The sequence below is a fragment of the Lissotriton helveticus genome, chromosome 6 (genome assembly GCF_964261635.1).
Source record: "Lissotriton helveticus chromosome 6, aLisHel1.1, whole genome shotgun sequence".
Lineage (NCBI taxonomy): Eukaryota > Metazoa > Chordata > Amphibia > Caudata > Salamandridae > Lissotriton > Lissotriton helveticus.
In genome coordinates, this window is record NC_136067.1 from 1,421,431,865 (window position 1) to 1,421,453,750 (window position 21,886).

Consider the following 21,886-nt stretch of genomic DNA (forward strand, 5'->3'; position numbering starts at 1 on the left):
AGCAAAGCACCTTTGATTCTGTGAAACTGCGTGCTCTTGGGATCCAGTACATGCTGCTGTTTCCTGCCAAACTTAAAGTTATTTCTCAGAACACCACACATTTCTTCCAGACCCCAGAGGAGGCTTGGTCCTGGAACAGCCTCACTTGTGGCATGGGTCGCCTTCCGCTGCTTCACTGCCTGCTGATCGGTTGCCAGGTGCCAGCTGGGAACAACCTAAGGAAAAGCGACGGAGACGAGTGCCCAGACATCGGGCCTGCATCAAAGCTACACTGGCGAGATCTCGGAGGCTCAGAGACGAGAAAACTACCATATCGGACTCCGACAATGATACGGCACTGGAATGTATGTTGTAAACCTCACAGAGATCGAGTAGTAATGTAGATTTTGATCAGTCGGTGATGCCGGAGTCCATGGTGGTGGATGGTGCACAGCCGCTTCTGGAGCAAATTCAAAATTTTGGAGGCTTCGGGCTTGACTCCTCCGGACGAGAAATCTCTGCTTCAGCAGCCTTTAAGCAACAGCGAGAAGGAATGATGACTTGGGGCCAGACGCCCTCTTAGAGACACTGTATTATTCCTGTGATTTGATAGATATTCGGAACCTTTGTCACGAGAGAGGGAAGTATACAGTGGGTTGTTATTTTTATTTGGAGTTAAGTGAGTGAGGGAAGGGGGTGGGCTAAAAACCTCTGAGTGGTTTACCTACACCAGTGTTGTCACTTTGACGAAATTGGGGGTGGTGGGGGTGCCTGCAGAGCGTGGGATGGGGATACAATGTATATGATTCAATGTTCTGTTTTTTGTTTCTTGAGTGCAGGGGGGTACTTTTGTTTGGATGATTTTTGTTCAGCCAATATGCACGAATACTGACACTGAGGCACAATAGTACTGTCTATATGATGGATGGGGTTGTGGGGGGATACAGAGAATTTTAGCCTAACCTTTGCAATGGCTATGGGCGGCTACACATTGATGACGTGGAACGTAAATGGGCTAGGGAACGAAATCAAAAAAGGCCTAGTCTCTAGCTATCTTAAAAGGCTTAAACCAGATATTATATTGCTACAGGCAACACAATTGATGGGTCTACACTGCTCCTTCTTAGGTAGGGGGCAGAACACTACCCTCACCTGGTTTATATGTAGTATTTATGTGCCCCCACGCCTTCAGCAGCGTACGCTAGATAAATTGACAGACCTTCTTTTACAATCTGGCCCCACTACACATATTATTGGGGGTGACTTCAATGATGTGATTGATCCCTCCTTGGATCGTACGGTGATGAGACTAGGACAGCATGAAGCGACTGCATTGGTGAGGTTTCAGGATAGCCTAGGCCTCACCGATCTCTGGAGGCACCTTCACCCATCTACACGTACATACTCATACTTTTCTGGGGCCCACAGGGTGTTTTCAAGGTTGGATTATCTCTTTGCCCCAGCTCGGGAGGTCGACCAGGTGGAGAAATTGGAATACTTGGCTAGAGGTATTTCGGACCATTTACCACTTACGGGTGCGGGAGAGACAGAAAGGTTCTGGCACAACGTGGAGACTGAATGCCTGAATGCCTGGGCCTGGGCACTGAAAGATGATTCGGTGTCCAAAGAACTTAAGGTAGATACCGAGCTCTGTTTTAAAGAAAATGATGGCTCCATGCAATCACCTGAAATCCTCTGGGAGGCCTTTAAGACAGTGATACGCGACAGAACCCAAAACATCATTGCCCTTAAAAAGATGCTAGATCTTCAGGAGATTTTGGAGTTGGAACGTAGATTAGTGGATCTTGAAATCCAATACACATACTCTACGTCAAATTGCAGTTACTAAACTGGAATATCAGGCACTGGTCACTGAAGAGATACGGGCACACCAACTTGCAGTACAGCATAGGTTATATGAGACAGGGGATCGAACAGGTAAATTGTTGGCATGGTTGGACAAGAAGGAACAAGAGTCGCGGTAGGTTACATCCATTACGGAACAGGGCCGGACTTACACCACATCACAGGATATAGTGGGAGGCTTTTGCCCGATATTACTCAGCACTTTACGCACATCAGACACAGACGAGTGAGACGCAAATAACCCAGTACCTAGCCGGGTTGAACTCCCCTGCCTCACCCAAGATGAGAGAGATAGGTTGGAGGACGATCTCACTCTGACGGAAGTAACGGAGGCTATTGGTAAACTAAAAGCGGAGAAAACCCCAGGCACTAATGGCCACCCAGGGGAATTCTTTAAAACATACAGTGCTATACTGGCTTCGTATTTGCTTAAGATGTTTGTGGCAGCCAAAAGTGAGGGAATACTTCCGGCAGACCTTAGAATGGCAACGGTGGTGGTGATTCCAAAAGTAGGGAAAGCCCTGGATGATTGTGGGTCATATCGCCCCATCTCTTTATTAAATATTGAAAGTAAAATTCTGGCTACTGTTCTTGCGACACGTCTTGTAACTGTTATCACCTCCCTGATCCACGGAGACAATTCTGGCTTAATGCAGAAACAGGCCACGTGTTCTAACTTACGAAGGGTGGCCAATTGGATGGGTGTTGTTCACGATAGGGAAGCGGTTAATTTGCTCCTCTCGCTAGATGCTGAAAAATCATTCAACACTGTGCATTGGCCCTTCATGAGGCATGTTATGGAGAAATTTGGATTTGGGCCGGAGTTTAGAGCATGGGTAGAGTTACTTTACAAAAGACCTGAGGCGAAGGTTAGGGTCAATGGAATTCTCTCCAAGACCTGGACGATCCAAGGGGGGACTAGACAGGGTTGTCCCCTTTCCCCTTTATTGTTTGCTCTTATTCTGGAACCCTTGGCCTGTGTGGTTGGAGACCTCCCAGGGCTGGGTGGTTTTGTGGATGACTCTCAGCTGTTAGATGAAGAATGCATATCCTTATATGCAGACGATATTCTGCTATACGTGACAAACCCCACGGAGACACTTCCCCGAATCCTACAGGAACATTGAGGACTATGCAGACCCTCCAGGATTTCGCGGTCTGTGAAATCGGCACTTTTGTAAAAATGCCCCGATTTTTACAAAAGTGCCCGCGAAATCGGCACTTTTGTAAAAATGCTTCGATTTTTACAAAAGTGCCGGCAAAATCAGCACTTTTTAAAAACGATTTCAGAAGTTGATGTTGCTGCAATGTCCAATACAGCGAATTTAGTAGTTAGAACTTTTTTGCTTCTTTAATTTCTTAAATACATTTTTCAATATAGGGAAATGTGTCTTTATCTTTATAAGTTTCGCAACAATTCAATTCCAGCTCCTTTAGTAACACTGTTTCTAACTTCAGAATCTACACTTACTATTTACTGGACAATGTTTTAAGTTGATAATTTTTTCTGCACAGGGCCAAGCTCTTTTAAATGTATTAAAAGGTTTAACAGTATGCTGTTCAGGTCACATGTCAATGGAAACCAACAACCGGTTGGAATCCAGTGAAACTGGTTGTTGTGTTTTATTCTTCTTTTCCTTGGGGCTGATATAGTTGTGAGTAAGCATCCCCTAGGTTACCTACTCTTTCGCTGCCTTTATCTCTTCTTAATATACTGGTTACGGTCAAAATGTTCCTGCAGTGCAGATACCAACAGTGTCACGGTAGAGTTAAACTTTATCATTAATTTAAATAGTTACAGAATGGTACTGGGAAATAGTTATCCAGCTCCCCAACGGTACAGGTTAAGGTTAGTTTGGGTATTTAGTTGCACTGAAGATGCATGATATTGTAGCACGTCACCCGAGATTATATGGATTTTTGTTCTTCATGGTGGCTGCTGGGAGCTTGTCTCCTAGGCACGCACTCAATACACTGTGGCCTTCTACACTAGGGTGCTCTCTTCTTTTTGGGCTTGTTCAAATAATGTCGTCTTCTGGCAAGCACAGTCCCATCTCTTGTGAAGAGAGGTCCATAGCTGATTTCTCTCTCTTCTCAGAGAACAGCTGCAAGCCTTCATGCGGGATTTCAGACCAAATCAATCTGGGAGCGTGTGAGAATATCAGTTACCTAGTACAGGCCAGAATATATTGATCTATACAAGGAGTCATAGCTACAGTGAAGTATCTATTGAAAGTGTATATTGTGGTTGCACTACAGTTTTCTGCTGCAGTTTCAAGAAGTGTGGTACTAAGAGCAAAACATAGCTTACATCAACCTTTTTTAGTGGACTTGTTATAAGAGAGCAGGTAGACTGAAAGAGAATGAAGCAGATTTTTGCTTGGAGTGTGCAAGTACTTTCTATGGTTACTTGATTATGCAAGCTGTGGCATCTACAATATTTTGAGCAGCCTGACGTTTTTTTGGGGGTAGGAGGTTGGTGCCAATCATCTCATCAGTGTCCTCATAGTTTATAATACAATTGCAAGCATTGCCATTACACTACATGGAAAAGGCCAAAATTAATTCCCACCTTGAGTTGAATTTTGTGAATACCTGGCTGTCCAGGCCATTTAGACGCAAACAAATTAATTCATCCTGAGGCAAGTGAATGGGGTCAAGGATCGCGTGGTTCAGTATGCTTCTGTTGTCCAGGCAGCAGAAACGTCACTCAATAATTGAAAGTTTGGACCTTGCAAAGAAGGAGCTTTGCAGGACTGAACCCTTGAGAAATGACTATGAAACAGTTTCCACCACATTTCTTTTGTGTTACTAATTGTCCTTCATGCAAGAGCATACACATTGTGTCACCAAGTGGCCATTTATAATTGTCAGTGATTTAGATTTTCTTGAAATTCAGGACCCTGTTCACAGATAAAAGTGTCTGTGGATGTTTGTAGTTGCTTCTGACGTTTGCATGGATGTTTACAGGTTTTTGGAATTCGCACAATATGTTGCTAGGATATGACTAGAAAACTGTGCTAGGTGCAGATTACCAGAAACAATCCTGTGAATGTTTTGTGAAATCCGTTTTGCCCTTGTGCAAATCAGAGTTGTATAGTGGGTTCAACTGTGAACTGTCAAAAGGCAGTGCCTTTGTACAATAGCACATTTCCTTTCATGTATATATCAATAGGCACAAATGGCTCTGTGGATCAAGCACATTTCGCTGTGTTTATTGTGTTGAGATGCAACTAATAAATATAACTGTTCATGCTTAGCTGACTGCTGTTTTACACTATTTGTGATAAACTCTGTACTTTTATTGATTTTCCAAAATTCTATGGATGATTGAATTTATCAGAGTAGCATACTGAATTTATGATCCAAGGGAAGCATTGTTTTCATTCCTGCATTTTTGGGCACAGCTGTAGTTGCACCAGACGGATAACAGAGCATGTTAAGTCAACATCCATGGCATTCAATTAGTTAATCAATCAATCAATCAATCAATCAATCAGCTATTTATAAAGCGCAACAGCTACTCCAAAGAGTGTTCCAGCTGTAGGAGGAACTACTTCATCATCCAACTACAGTACAAAGAACCTCTTAGAAAGCCAGGCCAAACATCCAAGCCATTCTTCACCCCCCCCCGGCCAATCAGACATAATTGCCAGGACTAGTTTGCGTTCCCAGAACGGCCCTGGTTGGGGGACCTTCAGAAGTTGTCCAGCCGCTTACATTCGAAATACCTTGGCCTGGGCTGCCTGACCTTGGCTTTCCGAGCTGGCTGTAACATGGCACATTGTGTGATCTTAGGCAAATATTTAATTTCACTAAGGTAGCTTCTGGAATGCCATTTCCTATGGGATGCTACCAGGCCATCTTTGTTGGGCGTCTCAGAACCTATACTAAAGCAAATGGAGGATTGCATTTCCAAGGGATAACAGCCTTCACCTGTGGGCTGCTTCCTCTGTTCCATATCCCAGGTTGCCTATTTCAAAGCGGACTACGCTGCTAAAACAGTTTCCATTGATTTAAGGCTGAGAATGAATGATTATGAGTAAAATAAAGTGCAGCAAAAATGCCGCTAAATTTCCATATTTGTGCCGCTAAATTTCCATATTTGTGCCGCTAAATTTGCTAATCCATGCTGCTATATCCTGGGGGGTCTGACTATGGGCGTCATGCGGGATATAAAATTAACTGGACCAAATATACTTTATACCCAGTGGGGGGAATGGTACAGCCCCAGAGATACCCTAGTTGTCAACAGAGGGTTTTACCTGAATGTATGACGTTACAACGTACAATGCATGCCTTTACAACGCAGTTTTTACATCGCAACATCCTTTACAATGCATACATTTACATTGCATACCAGTACAATGATTTTTTTAAAACTACACTTACAACGTATTCCATTACATCGCATTATACCTTCACAACGCATACCATTACAACCCATACCATTACATTGCATTTAAGGTAAGTGTTGGATAGTGTAGGGGTAAAAATTACTATTCTAGCTCCAGGGGTGCAACAGTAGGGTAAGTCTTGGATAGTGGGGTAAAAATTACTATTCTAACTCCAGGGGGTGTAACAGTAGGGTAAGTGTTGGATAGTGTAGGGGTAAAAATTACTATTCTAACTCCAGGGGGTGTAACAGCAGGGTAAGTGTTGGATAGTGTAGGGGTACTATGCGTTGTAATGGTATGCGTTGTAATGACATGCGATGTAATGCCTGCGTTGTAGTGACATGCGATGTAGTGTCATGCGTTGTAGTGACATGTAATGGATGCGTTGTAGTGACATGCGTTGTAAAGGAGGTTGTGATGTAACGACTGCATTGTGAATGTAGTGCGATGTAATGGTTGTGTTGTAAATGTTGTTTTCCGTTTTACCTATCTCGGCCTTTATACATTACTATAGAAGTGGCCACTAGCCTAGCTTGTAATAATAAGCGGGTATTCCTTCATTTTCAGGAGGATGTTGAGAGATGGAGGAAACTCTTCCTAACCCTAATGGGAAGAGCTGCCATGTACAAAATGGTTACTCTCCCTCAATTGCTCTATGTGTTGCAGAACACCTTCACTAAGATTCCGGACGCAATGTTCAAAGATATTGATAATGAACTGCGTTTACTCATATGGGATGGGGCTCATCCATGTATTCCACTCCAAACTTTACAGAGAAATCCATATAACGGAGGTTTGGCCCTTCCAGATATTAAGGGCATATTATATAGCCTCCCACCTAATTGCTATCAATGAATGGATTCATGCGTGAGGTGATCACCCGGCGTATAGATTGGAAAGGTTACAATTTAGAAAGCATACGTATCTTCACTATATTTATGGAGGTAAGTGATGTGTTGATTGCTCCAGGCAACCCAGAGGACGCTTGAGGTGTGGAAAGGTGGTGAGAGGCAGATGGGGTGGGACCACAAATATACCAGTGAGACTCCTTTGTGGGAGGGGACACAGCTACTTGAGATAGGGAAACGGAGAGGTTTTAGGCAATGGGACTTAATTGGCATTTCTAAATTAGGAGATGTCCTGGATCGCGGTGTGTTGGCCCCATTTAGTATACTTCAAGCTAGATACCAGCTCCACGACACACAGGCATTCACATATCACCGTTTGAAACATGCATGGGCAGCTGAGGGTTTGAACAAAGTGGCGCTACCGGAATATGCCCCACTAGAAAGCCGACTCCTCCAGGAGGAGATCCTTGCTAAAGCCATTTTGTCCACCTATAAAACGCTACTCAACAAACTGGGTCCACTCCGGGCGCACTGGGAAAGGACCACTGGTGTAATGGAGGACATAGATTGGGAGGCCGCTCTTATGCACCCACGCGAAGTGGCAATCAAATTACGGCTGCGTCTTATCCGAGAACAAAATTACATACAATAGGGAGAGTTAAAAGCCCAAATTGTCTCAGATGTCGTACAGAATGTGGCACATTCATTCAGACCCTTTGGGAGCGCACTGAGATTCAGGTTTATTGGAATAAGATTGTGAGAGAACTAATTGCTGTACTAGAAGTTCAAATAGACTTGGAACCAAGGTTTCTCCTTTTGGGAATTCCGACTGATGTGGATATCCCATGACATGAGCTTGTACTAGCCAATTTGGGGCTACTGGTGGCAAAATTGGATATAGCGAAATAGTGAGGGGCTCCTCAAGTACCAACATTGAAAGAGTAGAGGGCATGTCTTGATTTGTATATGGTGGCGGAACAGGTGACATACAAGGCCAGGGGCTTTCCTCGGAAATTCCGGAAGATATGGGCACCATGGATCAAGTACTATGGCCTGGAAGTGGTGGGGGAGGCGGAGACAGGGGGAGTGCAGTCTGGAACAGTGGGAACAAAGCCTTGAAAGATGTAACTTTGGTCTCTATTATTTGTGCTTATGAACAATGTAACCATGACCCTTTATTTTTATAAGCTCTGGTGGATCGGACCCCTCTGTGGACTCAACTGAGACAGACACTTTGTAAAACTGCTATTTATGTCACTGTGATTTGTCATCAATCGTGCATTATGTATTCATACATTGTTTAAAGCTTGTTTTATTCTTCAAAAATAAAAATAAAATATTCATTAAAAAAAAGAATGGAGGCCCACGTTATGCTGGCCCAAATTGAGTTAATCACATTAAAAGAGGCATGTTAAATTGATTTGTGATGAATAATTTTTAAAAGACAAAAGCCGCTTTCAGAGTTTCCTCCAAGTCCGCTCCAAAAAGGGAAATGTCTAATATGGCATTAGAAATTATCTCTTTTACCCATCTTGCAAGGGCTGCTGATGAAACAGAAGAATGAGGTTTCATGAGAGAAATTAATAACTGAGAAGGAGATGATTAAAGAGCAGCTTTCGATTTTCATATTCATTTAAAAATCATATAACAAAGTTCTGGCTGAAGCGAAAAAGATAGATATTCTACAGATGGCAGCAAAGTTTCTGTCCTTCTGAAAATAAAGAAAAATACTTCAAAAGGTCTATACCATTTAAATCCAAAGATTTAATATCTAAAATGCTCTTAAAAGTTTGTAAACGTGGGGCGTAACATGGCCAATAGGAACTGAATGTAATCGGCTCCTTCCCAGGCCCTGCTGAAACTTAAGAAATAAGGCGTCTTACCGGCTAAAAAAGCCCAGCCCAACGATGTCGAGGTAGAGCTGACGACAGGGAGCTATTCCGCCACGCACGAAGCCCCAGTGGGAGAACAGACAGGCTCCGGGGAGAGGAGAGTGACGCGGCATCACAGGAGAGAAAATGGCGGACACCCGGGCACCAACTTCATGGGCGCAGAGGTGCTGAGTCCTCGCGTCCCCTTTCCGTGGATTTGCCCCGGGGTCTTTGGCGAGATTAATCGCAGGGGAGCTCGCCTCGCCGAATCGGCTCCCCTGCCGCTGCCGGAGAGGTGACGAGGGGACGTCACAGGACTGATCCATTCCAGACGCTGCGCCACTCAAAATGGCGGTCTGTTGATGCGTCGGGTCTGCATTACACTGGAGATCTAGGCCTTGATCCTAGTGGCATCCCCGCATCAGAGTGAAGCGCCCCTACTGCATTCTCGAACAGGATTGGAATTTACCGTGGGTCTCTCTATGTAAGCCACGCTCTCCAATACTTGTGAAAGAGACCTGACGGTGATTCTGGAGGAGCTGAGCATCTTCCTCCCCCCCTGGATCGGACATAGCCGGGCAAATCGCTGTGGTGAGGCGGGAGGCAGTGGAGGGGTTCCCACGTTTAAGCACCGGTGAGCGTTGCCTGACCCTAACATGGCTGCCATGGAGGCATCCCCTACCAATCTACAGCTACCACGAGGCGCCTCACCGAAGGGAACTGGCACCACTGGGGAGGCCAAGAGTGAGCGCCGAAGAAGATACCAGACGGCACTATTTGAGCATGTGGCTGAGTCTGCTGCCCCTCGCTCGACACCCGGTGGGGCCCCCGAGACAGACTTGTCTGGTCAGGCACCAAAAGCAAGATCTGATGGAGTGCCTGGTCCAAACGGTTTACCACAGATTTTGTTCAAAACAAATATCAACCTTTGGTCAGGATATTTAACTACTCTTTTCAATTTTGCACTAAGAAGCTCAACCATTCCAGACTCTTGGCGTGGCGCAATAATTCATCCGATTTATAAGTTAGGATCTCATGCGTCCCCAACCAATTACAGACTAATCGCCCTTTTAGACATTGAGGCAAAGTATTATGCAAGTGTTCTATTGGAGGAAATTGAGAACCTGGGTATAGCAGAATAACTTGATCCCAAGGAATCAAACTGACTTTACTGCTGACTCTGGCACCACGACTAATCTGTTGGCACTGTCTATAATTGTTGATAATGCACTTATTACATCAAGGTCTGTTTTCTGCTGCTTTGTAGATTTCAAAGCTGCCTTTGATCGGGTCCCCAGGGCTGCTTTTTGGTTCAAGCTAAAAAAATGGGGGATCCCAGCTAAACTTCTGGAGGCGATTATTCAACTGCATACCAGCACATGGATAAAAGTAAAGTTGGGGACTGGCACACATCTCTCTCGGAAAATCATGACAATGAGAGGTGTCAAACAGGGATGTGTGCTGGCCCCACTACTTTTTAACCTGTTTATAGCAGATTTACCAGCCACCCTAGAAGAAATAAACAGCCATCCTCCCAAGGTGGGTGGTGAGCTAATAAGCAATCTTCTATATGCTGACGATTTGGTCCTTTTTAGTCTCACCCGGGTAGGGCTGCAAAGGCTACTAAATAAACTACACAGCTATACCTCCTTGAATAATATAGAGGTTAACCTAAAGAAAACCCAAGTGGTTACCTTCGGCAGGAAACGCAACCATGGTGGCGAATGGCTATGTAATAACACGTGTCTTACAATAGGAAAAACATATAAATATATAGGGGTCAATTTTGATACTATGGGTACCTTCGCCAAACAACGCAGCGAAATATCAATAAAAGCCATGAATCTTCGTAAGCTCTCAAAAAAACTGTCTGGCCCGAGTTTATCACCTCTGTTGGAAGTCATGAGAGCAAAAATCGGGCCTACCCTGTCGTATGGCATAGAAATTTTTAGGGGAAAATTAAACGCCAACTTAACCCAACATGTGACTAAAATTTACAAAAAAGCTCTTCACTTGCCTAAAGCTGCTTCTGCCGCTCAGATTAGATTAGAACGGGTTTATTAAATTACAACATTTAAAACACTGGCACTTATTTGAATCTGTGCCACGAACTCAGGCAGGCAGACCCAGGGTCCTTGGAGTCACTACTTTGGCTAGACATCTCTCAGAAAAACCTAGGCGGCTCCTACGCCCATTTTTTTAAGGACTGTGTCCAGCAACTGTCTGCAGGTGAATTATGGGATCTTAACCCCAGTAAGGCAGTTTTTAAAATTAGCATCAGGAAACGCATACAAATGAGGTCCCAAATCACTGATAAAGCTCTCTTTTCTAAACGCAGACACGCATGGGCAATAATAAATTCTTATGGGTCAGCCTCCCCTCCTTCCTATTTGTCTTGCACCTACTCCCTGCACTTAAAACTTAGCTTTATGGCTCTCAGGTTGGGTGACTGGCAACTTTTAAAGAATTTTCCTTCCTGGCGCCGAATGACAGAGGATCTATTGTGCAGAGGGTGTGGTAAGACGGATGAAACCCTGGAGCATGTAGTATGTCTCTGCCCGGCTCTACTGCCACAGCGCAGACGTAAGCTGAAAACTGAGTGAAATAGGCTGGGAATCCGGACCTGTAGACAGGCAATTATTGCAGCTCTGTCTCCAGAAAACACAGTTTTAAACATAGCCTTCACAATTTTTCTTCGCCATGCATATTGTAATTTCACTTAGAAATCGGAAGGGCCTCCCAATGCTTTTTAAAGAAACTAATTTGTAACAAAGCAAGATTTTAGTTTTAATATTGATATATTACTTCATCATATTTGAGTTATTTTAACTGTTTATTTATGTATATGTTTGTATGTACTCCACTTTTATGATTATATCTTTTTTTAATCAAATAAGGTATACATTTGGTCAGGCACCTGGAGGTGAGGAGGAGTGTGGGCCCAGGAGTGGTAGAGTGAGCGAAGGGGTCTCTACTCGCGGATAACAGCAGCGCACTGGTTCCACGCAACTAAAGGGGCGGCCGAGCGCTGATCGAGCGGAGGGTCCCCCTATGCCACCCAAAAAGACCCCCAATAACAAGGTCTCCAATTACTTCCCATTGGCCGAAACAGGGGCGACAGAAGAAGAGATGAAGACACGACCGGCAAACATGGCGCTGACCCGAGACAACCTTATGTCTTCCCTTCAGGAGCTGAGAACAGAGCTAAGAGCGGACATCAAATCACATATGGAGGCTTCCTTCAAAACGTTCTGCGCTGAGGTACGAGAGAAACTGGTAGCTGTTCAAGCAGATGTCGAATCAGCGGGTACACGTACCCTCGACCTTGAAGCGAAGCAACAGGAGGTGACCGACAAGATTAAGTCCCTGGAAGAAGGAACCGCTGCATTGCGTGGCCAACTACGTGATTTGTTGCGCAAGTGCGAAAATTTGAAAAACCGCTCTCGCCACGACAGTATAAGAGTCCGAGGCCTGGAGGAGGACTGTGAAGGCCCGGATCTGGAAGCATTCATGTTAGGCCTCTTCTCCTCAGCCTTAGGGGAAGACGGCACTGAAGTCCGGTTGGAGAGAGTGCACAGAGTTAGTCCGCGCCTGCTGGGGGAGAATCGACGCCCAAGATATGTTCTATAGTTCAGCTCATTCAAGATCAAAGAAATGGTCCTGCAGAGAGCAAGGGCTACCGACACGCTCACCTTCCAGAATGCCAAGTGCACACTCTATCAAGATGTAGCTCAAGCCACTCTCCTGAGACGCCAACAGTTCCGCCCAATCACCGAACATCTGCGTGAGAAGAAAGTCAGGTACCGATGGACATACCCCTTTGGGATCGCTTTCCAATGGCATACCAAGCAGCACCACTGTGTGGAACTATCGGAGGTGGCAGATTTGCTAGGTTTGGAACACGCCACAACCTCTTCGGATCCGGACGGGAGGGGTCAACCGGATCAACGCAATGGAGGACAATGGCATATAATGGGCAGGAGAAACACAAAATCACCAGTCTGAGGCCTTTGATCGGGGGACCAGAAGGGGCCCTTCACTTCGTACCACTGGAAGTGCAGCTGCCCGGAAGTCCCTCTGACTGAATTCACTGCAAATCTGATGGGGCTATGCCCCCTGTCCCCGCCTACCCACCCCAGGGAGCATCATGCCGAAGATTTGGAGAGTTGGAAGGGACAAAGGGCTTGCATCTTCCATACCTGGATGGGGCTCAGGCGCTACTTGATGCTTTAATCCCAACGCTTGGCATGGGCATCATGCGAGAACATTGTATCTGCGGTGACAGGTCAGGGGGACAGTATTATCCGTACTGTGGTAAGGGGGTTCAGCGTGGAGGGTGATGGTGGCCGAGGACTTGCACATTACTAAACGTTTGAGTTACATCTGGGGCATTTCGATAAGTTCATGCACTGCAAGGTCCTAAATTCCAGTGTTCATTGTTATTCAGTTGGGGGAAAAAGCTTTTAAGCAGCGTATGGCTTGATCTTTGCCATGATAAGGGCTGGAGGAATGGAAATGGTAATGTTCCCCGAGTGTATTCTGATACTGGGATTCCCCTCTAGGAGGGGGATTCTGCACACTCATTTTAAGTATTTGTTCGGGTTTTTTAGTTAGATGTCATGGTGCCTTTCTTTCTCTTGTTTATGGATGGGGAGGGGGGGGAATAAAAGGGATTTCTAAGAGGAGCCCCTTGCCAAAAGGGCGTCATTCCCTTCTAGGTGCATATGGCAGTTAGATCAGTTACTTGAAACGCTCAGGGACTGAATTCCCCTAACAAGCGCCAGCGCTTCTGGAAGTGCATGCTTGATCACAATGTCCAAATAGAAGCTCTGCAGTAGACGCACCTCAAAAAGTCTGACAAGCACCGGCTATGCCATAAAGCTTATCCCCTCATATTTCGATCTTCACACTCCTCAATACAAAACGAGGTGGCATTGTTGTTTCACTCAGGGATCCCCTTTCAAGTTCAGGACACTAAAACAGGCAAAGCGGAAGGTTCCTTATGGTTAAGGGGAGCTTTGAGGCCGCCAATGCACATTTGCAGTTCTTTATGCTCCTAACACAGGCCAATAGGATTTCATTCTCTCCTTCCTTATGACTCTGGAGAACTTTGCTCAGGGGGACATATTACTCTTGGGGGACTTCAATCTAGTCTGGGATCTGGATATGGACACAACACACTTATACAGGGCACCAGGAGGGGCGTTTGGAAAGGCGCCGTGTCACAGCTTCAGATCATGGGGTTGGTAGATGTTTGGGGGGATGCTAATCCCACGATGCAAGATTATTTGTTCTTTTCTCATTCCCACAGAACGTATTCCCGTATCTATCACATTTTTATGAGCCAATACTAGCTTCCATCTGTACTGCAAACTCAGTTTCCCCCAATTTGCCTATTGGACCACGACCCCCTAGAGATGACGCTCACTTGGCGAAACCCAAGCCCAAAACATGCTCGATGGTATTTCCCCAATTTCATATGCATGGATAGAACTCTCCGTGACGACCTAAGAAAGACCATTAGAGAATTTCTCGAGCTGAATGGCACTGAGGCTGCTTCCCATGCAACTACCTGGGTCGTCCTTAAGGCAGTAGTCCGAAGCAAGTGCAACAAACTGACCACTACTTTACGTTCTCAACAACGTGAGGATCGCCTTCAATTAGAATGAGAATTAACAGCTGCAGAATGGGCCCATAATGCCATCCCCTCGGGTCCGGCACTACGGAAAGTCACGGCGCTAAAGGGGAAACTACAGGCTATCTACTCCAACAGTGCAGAGAAAACCACCTTACGATTACAATCCAGGGGTTATGAGGGCGGGAATAAAGTGGGATCCTTGTTGGTGCACCAACTACGGGCTAAGCAGGAAAGAGAGTATATCAAACTAATAGTTGATGAGAAGGGAGTTTCTCACAGGTCAGAGGAGGGGAAGGCAAGGGCCTTTGAGAATTTCTATAGGACTCTTTACACTTCAGAGCTTCCTGGGACGCATGACCCATCAAGGTATTTGGACCCCCTGGACCTCCCTCAGGTCGGGGCTAGCTCCAATGAAGAGTTGGCGAAACAAATAATCGCTGAAGAAGTACAGAAGGCCATCGACCCGCTTAAACTCCAGAAAGCTCCAGGGCCGGATGGCTTCTCAGCCAACTTCTTTCGCAATTTTGCGCCAGAGCTCGTTCCCTTCTCAACTATACTATTTAATATCATCGCTTCCACGCAACAGGTCACACCTTCCATGGTTGAAGCAATTGTGGCAGTGCTTCCTGAACCTGGTAAGGATCCCTCAGCTTGCCCCTCTTACCGTCCGATAGCTCTTCTAAATCTAGATGCAAAAATTTACTCTAAAATCCTGGCCACTCATCTCAAATCAATTTTCCTTGGTGTCATAGATCCGGATCAGTCTGTATTTATTAAGGGGCAACAAACCCTTGACAACTTGCGGCGTATCATCCATATCATTGAAAAGGCTCGCAAGAAAAACATCCCAACAGGGCTTCTCTCGCTAGACGCGGAGAAAGCTTTTGATCGCTTGGAATGGAGTTTTTTATTTCAAGTGCTCCAGCGATTTGGCTTCAACAAAACCTTTATAGGGATGATTTGCGCTAACTATCACTCTCCCAGCTCTCGGGTCCTTGTTAATGAAGTTGCTTCTTCCCCCTTTTGCATGGCTCGAGGGATGAGACAGGGCTTCCCCTTATTCCCCCTCTTTTTTGCCTTGAGCATAGAACTCCTGGCCCACAGGATCAAAGGAAACCCAGAGATCCAAGGAATTCGTTTTGGCACAGACGACCATAAGATATCGCTATTCGGCGTTGACGTGCTTCTCCCAGTATTAGACCCTATTGTCCCTCTCCTGGCCATCCATGCAGAGCTTGAGTCGTTTGAACGGGTGGCGGGATTCAAGATCAACCTGACCAAATCCTTCTTACTGAATTTAACTATACCAAAAGACGATTGGCGAAGGGTTGAAGAGGTATCACCTTTTCGCTGCACTATTATGGAGATAACTTAATTAGGTGTTAAGCTTACCCCTCGAGTATGGGATCTGTATAAAGCCAACTTCCCCCCCTTCTGCGATAACTAAAGACTGATTTGGGTAAATGGAGTGTGGCTTACATCACCTGGTTGGGCAGGATTAATGCAATTAAGATGAATGTTCTCCCTCACTTACTTTATCTTTTTTAAAGGATTACCTATTCCAGTGGAGGGAGGTTTATTTAGGGAGCTGCGGCATATGCTGACCAAATTTACTTGGCAGGGGAAAACGGCACGACTCCCCTATAATTAACTAATTAGACCGCCCAAAGAGGGTGGCCTAGCATTACCGGACTTTCAGTCCTATTATCGAGCGGCGCAAATGTGGGTACTTACAGAATGGTGGCTGCGGGCTTCATAGAAGCATTGGCTTCATATAGACAGACAGATAACAGGGTGCACCATCTGGGATCTTCTATGGAAACCCAAGCAAGACAGATCACTCAGTGCCTACATAAGCATGCCTTAGTCCCCCACACTTAAGGTTTGGGATATCCTCACTAACAGACTTTACCTTACAACCTTTCCCTCCCCTCTCACGCCTATACATTTTAAGGCTGTATTACCCCCGCCCTACAAGAAGGTCCCTTCGAGGTCTGGAGGGAGGACGGTTGACCCATGACCTCTCACTTGTTTGACAGAGGAGAACTCCTCACATTTCAGGAATGCAAGAAACAATTCACACTGACTGCCAAAGACGAATATCAATACTTGCAGCTGAAACAATGGGTGCAGCAGCCCTTGGTGCGGCTGGCTGCCACCAGGGAGTTGCTCCCTATCGCGAAGTTTGCTCAGTGTGGATCCTCTTCCAAGGGATGTATCTCCTATCTGTATGCTCTCATACAATTGATGAGTCCCAGATCGACGCCGCGTTTCAAACGCTTTTGGGACGCTCTCGCAGATACCCCTTTGGAGGATAAGCATTGGGAACATTTAGGTAGGGACATAGTGAAATTCAACAGCTGAATGTATCTCAGGGAAGCACACTATAAAATCATGTACGATTGGTACTTGTACCCTCAGAAACTTTACACAATTTTTCCTAATTCATCGGATAGGTGCTGGAGGGGGTTTAGGATGGGATGATAGGCGATTTCAGACATACATGGTGGGATTGTCCCGCCATTAAACCTTTCTGGAAGGACATTTTGTCCCAAATCAAGCTTATCTCAGGCTATCCTATTCCCAGCTTCATGGAACAAGTTCTGTTGGGGGTCCGAGATCCAAATTTGAAGCGACAGACACAGGGTGACAAATCAGAAATGCTGCTTTGTTTGGGGCAAAATGGCAGTTGCCGCGGGTTGGAAAAAACAAGAGGCCCAATTCTTAACCCAATGGCATGCGAGACTGTGGAGGGCTTTGGCTTGGCAGTGCATGACAGATATAATTGAAGACAATAGGAAAGGTTTTGATTACATTTGGTCTCCGCTGGTCAGCTACTTATCGGAGGGGCTTCCTTTAATGGCTTCCAACCCAAGTCTCAAGGCCCTCCATTTGTTCCTTATCTAATGACTCCACATTGACGGGATCTCTGAATAGTGCGTTGAGCACCTGAGTGGAGGCCCTCTATAACCCACTCCTCGTGCTCACTTTTTTTTCAATTTACACTATATATTCACAGTTATGTTTGTTTCCTTATTAGTTTTAGGTATAATTAAGTTTCCTTTCCATGTTACTCTCTTGTGAGGGTAGATTGTAATTCAGAAACATGTGCATGAAAGCAATATATTATGATGATGCTGTGTTATATATCAAAGCTAATTCTCCATGGACCTTGTGGAAGAGCTGTAATCTTCATGAGCGAACTGTATATCGGGCGGAATGTATTTAAGACTAATGTTGCATATGTAATGCTTTTGTTGCACTCTCTGAGAAAATTTCAATAAACACATTTTGAAATAAAAATTTGTAAACACAACATTTAAAAAATTTCTGAGAGACATTTCTGTTCAAATATTTCATTTTCAAGCTAATTAACATATATTTGAATTACAATTCTGGGGGAATGGGGGGGTGATTATATAGAAGTTGGAGGAATACCCATCCTTTTTCCACAAAGTAATCTGCAGATTATAGGATATTATCCAATAAGATTTCCACTGATATATCTGATTCAAAGAGATAGCTGACCTGTGAGTATTTACTATTCTATGGGCCATATGTAGGTAGCCCAATTGCGATCGCAAATGCTATGTAGCACGCAAAAAGCCATACGCAAAATAAGGAATCGCAAAATTTGCAATTCCTTATTTTGCGATTGCATTTAAGGAATTGCAAATTGCAATTCCTTAAATGCAATGTAGGAAGCACACAAGTTGTGCGAATTGTGGCTTAAGGACTTGCAAAATACCACCAACTTCAGGTTGGTGGTAAATTGCGATTTCTTTGAAAAATTCACTTTTTGACATTTTTCAAAGTGCCATGTGGGTCACATACATGCCCTTAGGGCATGTATGTGGGCCACATGTGCACACATGTTAATTTCAGGGGTGCAACAGTGTTTCCTATTGACACCCTTGCAACTCTGAAATTGCATTCTCAATTTGCGATTCTCTAATTGAGAATCGCAAATTGAGAATGTCTTCCCATTCATTCCTATGGGCCTTCTAGCCCATAGGAATGAATGAGAAGGTATTCCTTATTTGCGAATCTCAATTTGCGATTCGCAAATAAGGAATAATTGGGATTTGCAAAAAAAGTGCAAATCCTACCTACATTTCATTTTGCGATTCTCTAATTGTGATTCCCTAAAAATCGCAATTTGAGAATCGCAAAACAAAAATTACCTGCATATGGCCCTATATGACTTACCCAATGAAAATAAAGAAGCAAATACATTTAATATAGAGGAACCATCTGAAGAAAAGGGATTGGTGCTTGGTTCCAAACTCCAGCTAATCCATACAGACCATAATGATTTGTATACTGAGGAAGTGTAGGTTGCACAGGCTTTCTTGATCAGTCTGACAGACTTCTCTAAAAGTCCCTCTGCAATGTTGTTATGTTGCGAATTTACCAAACCATGCGTTGCAGATGGCCTAATAAAACCAGAATGTGAGGTTGGTTCATGTGGTTCAATAGTAACTGATGTACATCTGGTAGTAGCTGTGGAAAATCCGCTGACAGTTGGAGATGTCCGGGCAGCAGAATTGTGACATCCAAAAAGTGAGTCATTAGAATAGTTGTGATCAGTTCTTTCCTGACTTTGGCAGGCACCTAGGAATCATGAAAAATAGATGGAAAGTGTAATGAAGTCCTGCATTCCAGTGCTGGAGACATGGATACGTTGATACTGCCAACAGAGCTAGTTTTCACCTGAAGAACTAAGAAATTGGGTTGATTAATCTGGAAGCAAAAAATGTATAGAACAAAAACCCTCCAACTTGCTGTATTTATTTAGACAAAGGCACGCTTAGTTGTCAGCTGCTGTAATCTTTTAATTATTATGACTTCCCGTCTGCTAATTCATTGAGATGCCCTGGAAGTAGTTCCAATGTAATGGAAACATCACGAGCTAGACAGTATTCCCAAAACTGTTTGGCTAGAGAAGCAAGTATCTTTGACCGAGAGCCCCCTATATGGTTTATGTATTGGCCGGCTTTGAAGTCAATTACAGAGCAACCAACATGTGTGGTATTATCTTTGTTGTTATCAATGCTTGTTTAGTCTATCTGTTCCATGTCTCTGGCATGACGCATAGAATTCTTTTTTGTCATGGTTCTATGCTTTGCTTTTATTTGGAGTCAGAGTTCCGTTGGTTTCTGAACGAGCTGCTTCTCTTTGGGGTGCTCACTTGAGATATCAAACTTACAACTTCGTGGACTCCTTATTCAACTTTGTGCTTCATGGAGGAGATATTCAATTTTTACATAGGTGACGAGCGGCTTTGAGAGCACCCCATCTGCCACTGGATGTGCAAGTACGACTATCAACACTATTGTTAAATACAGTAACTGCCCTATCAGGTACTTTCTATTCATATACAATTTACGGGGCATGTTTATTGTTTCTTTCTATATTTGTAAGACAGTCTACATCAACTTGCGGTGTTTGAGTGTGTCTCTTTACTTCTAAGTGTCTACTGGAGACAACATTAATTTTCTCATCAAACAATTGGAGGGAATTTTTACAGGTTGCGATATTAATTTTCCCATCATACAATTGGAGGGAATTTTTATTATTCCCACATCGATCTTTGCCACAAATTGTAATTTTTGTTGTCATTCGAAAAACTTACTGGTTTACAGTATCCTTGCAACCTGTCCCGCGGCGGATCACAAGCTCGCAACAGAATCTCTCATCTTTGCATGATGCATCAACACGTGTTGACGCTGATTCCACTTGTCACACATGGGCCACCGTCCAACAAAACAAGTCTCTGCGTTTGGAAATGTTGCAATGACGTGGGTAGCACCACACACGACGTGTATATCTCCACAGTAGCTGTGTTTTCTACACAGCGACAGGCACGCTTCTTGCCTGATTGTTCACTGCGTGTTGAGTCCAGTTCACCGCGGGGATTGACGTTCGTGGTCTGCTCAGTTTGTTCATTTTCAGTAAAGTCCATTTTCAATAAAGATTTCTTTATTCACAGCGACACACACGCTTCTTGCCTGTTTGGTCACTGCGTGTCAAGTCTAGTTCACCACAGCGACTGGCATGCATCAAAAGAAAACATTCTCGAGAAACACTTTAAGAAATGTATCACCTTTGTCACATAAGTACTATTTGTTGTTAATTATTAATTTTTTCTCTTTCTATATAAGTTTACGGATCACTATATTGTTCCTTCTCTCCAGCTCATTGTTACTTATTTGTGCTAACAGTTTTAACAATGCAAAATATCAATCCTCCACCGTTTTTCTCTTACATCCAGGTGATCCTCCCATTAATTGGACTAAATGGAAAACAAAACTTTCTACATTACTGTAGAGTTTGTGGCTCATCATTGTCAAATGAAAGAAAAGCATCACTTTTAATGCATTGTTTAGGTACTGAGGGACAAGAAGTGGTTGAGTCTCTTCCTGATTTATGTAATACAGATGAATTGGACCTCAATTAATTTGAGATATGTGTAAAAAAACTTGATCTACATTATCTTCCTACGGTTAGTACAATATTATAATGCTATCACTTTGGTATGAGAGATCAAAAGGATAACGAAAGTGTCGAAGAGTATGTTACTAGTCTTAGGAAGTTGACATCCACTTGCACTTTCGCTGCTACACTAGAGGAGAGAATTTGTGATCAATTTATGTTAAGGTGTAGCAGTGATAAAATTAGACAAGAATTGTGGAGTAAAGATGATCCTCCTCTTCATTAAGTTATCACCATTGCCAAAGGTGTTGAACACACTTGGGCTTGATGAACTTAATCAAAGTAAAAAAACTATTTGTAAAGTTGATATGAAAGAAGGAAATCTCAAAGAGAAAGACAATAGTAACAACGTTGTACCTATACAACGGTTTACAGCAAGCACTGGGGTGTGTTATAGGTGTGGAAATGTTGGGCATTTTGCCTCTTTCAAAAAGTGTCCTGCCTGGAATGTTGTTTGCAAAAATTGTGGAAAAAGGGGCATTTTGCCAAGTGGTGTTGTTCTAGTAAGCCAAATGATCATAATTCTGTGAATTGCATTGAGGATGGTATTTTGTCTGTGTTCACTGCTAATGTGCCTACGAAACATCCCAAAGATTGGATAGGGTTTGAGAACATAGATGTTGAATGTTTGATAGACTCTGGAGCATGGCTTACACTAATTTCTAATGATGAATTTGACAATAAGTTTGCTAATGATTTTGTTCTTAAAGAACCTGATGTTGTTCCCGGAGTGTATGGTGGTCAGACCATTCACTTAAGAGGGTATTTTGAGTCAGAGATCAGGTTCAAGTC

The 21,886-nt window shown here is 44.0% G+C and overlaps 1 protein-coding gene across 1 annotated transcript in view; it reads left to right on the top strand.

Annotated features, from left to right (window-relative positions):
- SLC2A12 (solute carrier family 2 member 12) overlaps window positions 1-21,886 on the top strand; it is a 481,869-nt gene that overhangs the window by 14,978 nt on the left and 445,005 nt on the right. The window lies entirely within an intron of this gene.